Source organism: Gekko japonicus, unplaced genomic scaffold, assembly GCF_001447785.1.
Source record: "Gekko japonicus isolate JY-2015 unplaced genomic scaffold, Gekko_japonicus_V1.1 scaffold315, whole genome shotgun sequence".
NCBI classification, from domain to species: domain Eukaryota; kingdom Metazoa; phylum Chordata; class Lepidosauria; order Squamata; family Gekkonidae; genus Gekko; species Gekko japonicus.
In genome coordinates, this window is record NW_015160844.1 from 1,294,383 (window position 1) to 1,302,371 (window position 7,989).

Genomic DNA, 7,989 nt, shown 5'->3' on the forward strand with positions numbered 1-7,989 from the left:
TTACTGTTTTCAAATAATCTGCAGCTTTGTTGACATAGCTATACAAATAATATTTTTCCGAACAATGCCATCATTCTCCAGATGGATCAACTGAAAGAGGTTTCTCTCATTTGTAAAGTAAGTGAAAACAAAGATCCTCAAGTGTTTTATGCCATTTCAATTCATGCCCTTTATTCCTCCTCCTTTCCAGCTTCAGCAGCTAAGTCCTTGATTCTAACTCAGAACAAGCACAAGTATACTGAGTATTGGAGACAACACACACACAAAAATCAGTCTCGAAATCCTGAGGACACAAAATAAAAATATTGTTTCTGAATTTTAAAAACATGCCTCTTGCATTCCATGGCCATTTAGTTCCAGTTTACATTTCCCCCTCTATATCACCATGTATAAGAGAATCTACTTCATAAATCTGACGAAGCGCTCTCTAGTCTATAAAAGCTTATCCCACCATGTGCTTGCGCTTGAAAGCTTATACCTTGAATAAAATTTTGTTGGTCTTAAAGGTGCAGCTGGACTCAAACTTTGTTCCACCATATTCCACCATAAAACCATTAGTCTTTAAAGTACTGCAAGATCAAAAAGCATATTCCTGTCACTGTGCTGCCACCTTGTGTTCAAATGATATGCTGGTTTACCAAGCTTGCTCCTTAGGAAAGACAGAGATGCACAAAACAGTCCATGTCCTTTAGGAAGCTCCTAGGCAAGGGATTTTTCAGCAATCAGGCAAACTGACAGTGCACCCAAAGATCGCTTCTTAACAATGCCTTTTGTATTCCATTATAGGTACAATATAGATATACCTTGTGAGAGTTGTAAAAAAAATACAGAAATGGGAGTTGGTATTTCCATGTTAGTTAGCTTGGCTGAAACAGGGGGGTACATATATCTATGCTGGTGTATCTACACTTCAGACTTAAGCAGCTTTAAAGGTCACCCCTCCTGTTCACGGAATCATAGAGTTGGAAGGAAACAAGTTCTCTGAGGAGACAGGAAGTCTCAGGATCCTGTACAAACTACAATGCCATATTTTGGAGGGGGGAGTGCTGTGGCAGTTAAACTGCTATGAAATTGATGTAAGTTCAGATGTAGGGATATGTCCTTGTATAGTGTGAGGCACTGCCTTATCTGCTGATGGCATGGGTCTCTCCCTGGCTGCCTACCAGTTGCACCCTCTGTTTCCCAGGAAGTAGGGGCTCACTGGGACTCAGAATGGAAATCGAAGGGGGTTACCTTCATCTTGTTCTTTCTCCCCTCCATGAGCACCTGTGCTGCTGTCAAGAAGTGTTCTACCTCCTTGGCCTAGCTTCCTGCCCCCCTTTATCTCTTCTCCCAGGCCTCATAGTCCTGCTCAGTGGGTGTGGCCTCCAGCAAGGAACCCTGCACTTGCTAGATGTCTAAACTACCCAAAGCTGTCTGACATGTGGTCAATTGCTCCCCCCTTTGCCCTACCCTCTCCCAACCAGGAGAGCACTCATCCTTTCCTCCACTTATTTTTCTGAGGCCTGCCCCTGCCCCAGTCCAGCTGATCGGCAGGGACACTTGCAGCCAAAATAGATGGCAGTTGCAGCTGCACCTTTAAATGAATGTAGCAGCAGCCCTTGAGTGCCCCTGTTGCCAGAAGGCTGGGATTGAGACACACAGAAACATACTAGAGCGTTATTAGGATCTGAATAAATGACACCGTGCAGATTATTTTCTTTAAGTACTAAATTACATTAGCGAGTGTGCTTCTTTTGACAACTGTATGAGCATAGATTTATATATATAATTCCTTTATGCATTGCCCATTTCCAGCCCTCCCATTGGCTGAGCAGTGCACTCCATCAGCCATTAGCCCATCAACCACCACTCAAGAGTACTCACGTGCCATTGGCTGGGTGCTGGGTCCGCTCCTCTCCCCTGCTCGCTGCCAGCCTGGACACTCTTCCCTCACAAAATAAACTGTTAAAACGGCTGTCTCTCCTGAAGGAAGACACTTCTCCTTCTTGGCTCCCGTGGGACTAACTTTTCCCTCAGTGGCTGTTGCTAGGCAACCAAGCTTGGTTCTGTCAGTAAAAAGGCAAAGGAAGGAAGTCCTTTCCAGTCCTTTGAGGGGAACTCATTGGGGCCAGTCCTGACTAGGGTTGCCAGCTCTGGGTTGGGAAATTCCTGGATATTCTGTGGTGGAGTCTAAGGAAGCCAGAGTTTGTGGAGAGGAGAGGCCTCAGCTGAACAGAATGCCATAGAGCTCACCCTTCAAAGCAGTAATTGTCTCCAGGGGGGGAAGAGATCTGTTGTCTGGAGTTCCATTGTGATACCTGGCAATCTTCAGGCTCCACCTGGAGGTTGGCTACCCTAGGCATAGCAGTTAGCGCTTCAGAGCAGGGTCTGCCAGACCCAGATTCTTGCTGTGGAAGTTATGTGGGTGATTTCGGACCAGTCACAGGCTTTCAGCCTAACCTCATAGGGTTGTTGTGCAGATAAAAAAGGGGGAGAGGAAAATGATGTAAGCTGCTTTGGTCTCCACTGAGGAGAAAGACGGTACTCTTCCTCCTGGGGAACCATTGCTGCCAATCTCCAGGTGAGGGCTGGAGAGCACTCAGAAAACTGCTTTCCAGATGGTAGAGATCAAGGGCAGATAATGGTAGGTTGATAGTTGGTTGGGAAGGAGATAGGGTTGCCACCTCTAGGTTGGGAAATTCCTGGAGATTTGAGAGGGGCAAGTAGGTTGATATTTGGCTGGGAAGGAGATAGGGCTGCAACCTCCAGGTTGGAAAATTCCTGGAGATTTGAGGGATGGAGCCTGAAGAGGGTGGGGTTTGTGGAAGGGTGGGACCTCAGACAGGTACAATGCCATAGACACTCCAAACCAGCAATTTCCTCCTGGGAAACTATTGTTGCTAGACTCCAGGTGAAGGCTGGAGATCACTCAGAATTACAACTGCTCTCCAGATAGCAGAGATCAGATCCCCTGGAGAAAACAGTGGGCTCTGTGTCATTATGCCCTGCTGAGGTGGCCCCCCCAGGACAGCCAGTGTGATGTAGCAAGTTAGCACTTCAGAGCAGGGTCTTCCAGGCCCACGTTCTTCCTGTAGAGACTGATTGGGTGATTTCAGACCACTCACATACTTTCAGTATAACCTACCTCACAGGGTTGTTGTGCAAATCAAAAGGGGGAGAAGAGAATAATGTGAGCTGCTTTTCCTAGGTAGAGGCTACAGGGAGGGAGGAAAAGATGGAAACCTGAAGTCAGAGGGGCAGATAACGGTATGTTGATGGTTGGCTGGGAAGGAAATAGGGTTGCCACCTCTGGGTTGAGAAATTCTTGGAGATTTGAGGTGTGGAGCCTGGAGAGTGTAGGGTTTGAGGAGGAGTGGGACCTCAGACAGGTACAATGCCATAGACTCTACCTCCAAACCAGCCATTTCCTCATGGGGAACCATTGTTGACAATCTCCAGGGGAGGGCTGGAGATCACTGCTGAGGTCACCACAGTAAATTGACGCTGAGTGCCCAAGGCCAGGGCACCCACCCAGAGCCTCTTTCTAGAGCCAGTTTGGTGTAGTGGTTAAGTGCGCTGACTCTAATCTGGGAGAACTGGGTTTGATTCCCCACTCCTCCACTTGCACCTGCTGGATGACCTTGGGCAAGCCATAGTTCTGGCACAGCTGTTCTTGAAAAAGAGCAGTTTCTACCAGAGCTCTCTCAGCCCCACCTACCTCACAGGGTGTCTGTTGTGGGGAGGGGGAGGGAAAGGAGTTTGTAAGCTGCTCTGAGACTCCTTTGGGTAGTGAAGGGCGGGGTATGAATCCAATCTCTTCTTCTAGATCTCATTGTATATATTTCCACAATGGGCCTTATTCCTAGTACTTGATATTTCATATAACTTTTCTCAGTTCAAAAAATGAAGTTCTGAAGTGTATATTAATTAGTACAGATGGTAATGAATATGGTTATCTCTGGACTGGAGTTGCCAGGTCCCCCCGAGCATGACATTTCATATAACTTTTCTCAGTTCAAAAAATGAAGTTCTGAAGTGTATATTAATTAGTACAGATGGTAATGAATATGGTTATCTCTGGACTGGAGTTGCCAGGTCCCCCCGAGCATCAGCAGGAGATGGGGGGTAGGGTTGCCAGATTCAGACTGGGAAACTCCTGGACATTAGGGAATGGAGCCTGGGAAGGCCAGGGACTTCAGTGGGGTACAGTGCCACAGAGTCCACTCTCCAAATTATCCATTTTCTCAAGGGGACTGATTTCTGTAGTCTAGTGATGTGCTGTAATTCCAGGGGAACCCCAGGGCCCACCCAGAAGCTGCCATCCCTAGTCTGGACTGGTTCACCCAAACATTTATGTACTTACAAGAGGTATTAACTGATTTTCAAGAATTTTAAAGCAGAGTACAACAAAACAAAACCTTATCCCACTCTCAAAAAACATTCACAAAGCCTTTGGTAATGGAAACTAGGATAGCCATGGCACCTGGCATGTATCAATCATATATGAAAAGATGCAACATTGGTGGAGCAATAAGATTTTGTCATTACCAACACTGCCACAGTCTAGGCTTCTAGATGGACTGTATGATATGTTTTGATTCAGCCTGAGCACTTCACTACCTGCATTTTAATCATTATCCTAGTTTCCATTACCACTAATTCTTGGAAAAGAAAGGGAGCTGAGTTGAATCTATGAACAGTAAGAGATATTGTATTGATGGTACCAGTCAGTTCTCAACTCCAGAGACTGAACAGATTGTGCATGGGAGCCAGTCAAAGAATCCCCAAGAGCATTCTGAAAGTCTTCTAGCAGTCTTTAGTGGCAGATATTCCTAATTGATCCCTCACATCTGTGGAGTTTAGTGAGACTGGGTTTATGATGCTTACCAACTAGTGATTATCCATGACAACAGAAATGTCACTCATCTCCCCACTCTCAGGAAAATAAAATTTAGGGGACTTGGGTTGCTCAAGGAGAAACTTAAAGCATGTGATATCACTAAGGGGGGTAACTAATGGGGCAGGAGATGAGATTATTTTCCTCATTAAGAATTTGATTAGTTTACTAGGGAGGTCTATACTGCAAAGGATGGGAAAGCATGCCAAGCTGTTGTCCAGAAAACACTGGTTGTTCATGGACTGGGGTGTGTGAGATCCCAAAAGTCACTGAAAAGACCCTGGGATCTGAGGAATCTATAGGCATCATGTCTTCCAGGAGGGAGGGTGGTCCTGGAACAGGACCACTGCTTGATTGTCCTGGCCACCAAGAAGTCCGGAGATGCATCTAAACATGTCTGTGCATGGCTGCTGAAGTCCTCCAGAACTAAAAGCTCCATCATTAGGCCTGAGACTCCCTCAGTAAGCTCAGCCAGTAGGGAGGCAGTATACTAGCAGAACCCCTAAGCTCTTCCATTTGGCACTCATTCTCATGGAAGGTAAGTCTGCAAGATCTAGTAACTAGTAAGGGAGATGAAATCCTTAGGAAGTAAAGATACACCGCATCCTCCTCCCTGCTCCCTCCACCCTGTTCTGAGATTGCAAAGAGAACCCAGTTGGTATTACCTGGGGCAAAGCAGAACCTGATGCCTCATCTCACCAGGTCTCATTGATAGAAACCAGACTGGCCTTTTCAGACAGGATTAAATCCTCATGTGTTCGTTGTTTTATTTTAGGACCCATCTGGTATTGCTGCTGTGAATAAAGGCTGACACTGGCAATGAGCTGTAATTATCTATCCCTGTTTTTCCTTTCCTGGCATTTCTGAGGCATAATGCCATACCTCCCTCTCTACCTGATCATATCAATTAAAGCTCCAGGACTAGCCCTAATCACCTCATAAAAGTGCTCTGCCAGACCAATCACTAAAAAATAGTTATACCCCTAGACTCTTAATTCTCTTTCAACCAACAGATAATGTAGATTGGCATAAACCCCGTTACCACTAAAAAGAACCTGGCCCTCGAGTTTTGGATAACCTGGAGTGTTTGCCCAAAAGTTGATCCCTGTAAGCCCTGTCCTTTGTTGCTACAACAGTCTTGTTGGCTGTAAATTGTCCTTCTCTTGGAAACTCCCATTCAGCAACACCCCAGTAGAACTGGGAGTACAGTTGGGGGGGGAGCCTTCAACAGAGATGCCCAGTTGTTAGTAAGTTGGGAGGGCACTGACTCCACTGATCTTTGCTGTATATTTTAAACATGCATGCAAGAGCTGGACCTCTCAACAGAGCTGAATGTAAGAGAACTGTGAAATCAGAAAAGATAATTATTAACTCTTTAGGAAGGAAATAGAAAGTAAGTAGTTGCTGAACTGTAGGAGCTCTGCAAAGGAAATGAACAATGTATCATTCATATTCTGGTAGCTTTTAAAAGGTCTATTTTTCCTCCTCTAACTTTAGAACCAACTTCCTGCTTACTGCCTTGATTTCCCTGCACAAAAGTGCCCTAAACATTCTTTAAGAAGTCTCCTATTTCAATATGCACTTCAGCCAAGATTTCTGTTGGTAAAGATATTAATACAGCATAGAAAGAGAACAGGAAAGAAGGATGGAGGAAGGAGAATGTGAGCCTGAGGCATTTCAAGGCTTATTCTTGCACCAATCAAACCAAGGGCTGTTTGTTCATATCTCCTAACAGTATTTGTGAGGCCAAAACAGAGAAAATCAGGATCCAGGCTTGTGAAACACAATCCAGTTTACCAGTTATAGGGGGTTTAAAAATGCCTTTTAAAATGTCTCAAAAAAACATGGTCCCAGTAATGAAACTGGATTACATGTCAAAAAATGGGGGGGGTCAACAGTGGGAGGGCTAATGGTGTCCTGGCCCCACTGGTGGACCTCCTGATGGCACCTGATATTTTTGGCCACTGTGTGACAGAGTGTTGGACTGGATGGGCCTTTGGCCTGATCCAGCATTGGCGTCTCTTATGTTCTTATGTTGTTCCCATAATGTTCAACCAGCATGCTGAGCTGAATGAGTTCTGGATGAACACTTTTGCTCTTCAATATTGGGTACTTCACCATCACAAAAAGAACAAGCTTAAAACTAGGAAATTAGGCTATCTATGGAGAGCTCAACCTCTTTGTTGTGATGATGGTAACAGGCACTGAGGGTCAATTGGCTTTAGGGAGGAGAGGGAGGAGGCAGTAGCAGACTGCATATGTAAGGTTAAAATATCTTCTTTTTCTAGACTTTTACTGTCTTGAGCTAAATAGTACTCAGGATGAACAGAAAGGATACCAGTTCTCTGAACTGAAAGATTTTATGTAACTGTAGAAGAGGCAGGATAAAAATCTTAACTTTAAAGTACCACATTTGACTAGCAGGTGGCGCTGTATCAGCTACAATAGTAAATTCAACATAATGGGCATCGTTTGCATCACTCTAGCAACAGCAGAGCTATAGCTCTCTTCATGCAGTATTCACATGACCTGGTTCTTCTTTAATACTTTAAAGCCATTAGGTGCAAACGTCTGCTGGAGTAAAAGGGATGCAGTCCTAAGCACACTGGCTAGGCAGTAAATATGCTTAGGATTGTATTAGATGACATTTAAACGGCTTGAACAGTATTAACATCTGAAAAATTCAGATAACAGACGTAGTTCAAAGAACCTCCTCCTGAAATACCTTCTCTCTGATAGGTGTTGGCACTTGTCTGGGCTCAGTCACACAAGAAAGCATAGTTCATTATGTAGATGAAAAATAAACCTCCTTTATTGAAACCGACAGAAGTAGTGAATCATTCTTGTTAAAGAAAACTCCTTTAGAATAATAAAAAATAGAGAGAGGGGAATCTGAATCTGTATAATAACTGACGAATGTGACACTGCAGTTTCTTAGGTAATCTCATCAATTCCAAACCTCCTCGTACAGTGCGTAGCTTTCTGTTACCCAAAGCAACAGACCTACAACAGAAACAAGCTCTTCCAAAGGTATATCAAAGAATTCTAAAGCCTGCATAGGATTTGATGCTGTACACCTAGATGTAAACTACAACCACTGAACCATCGGG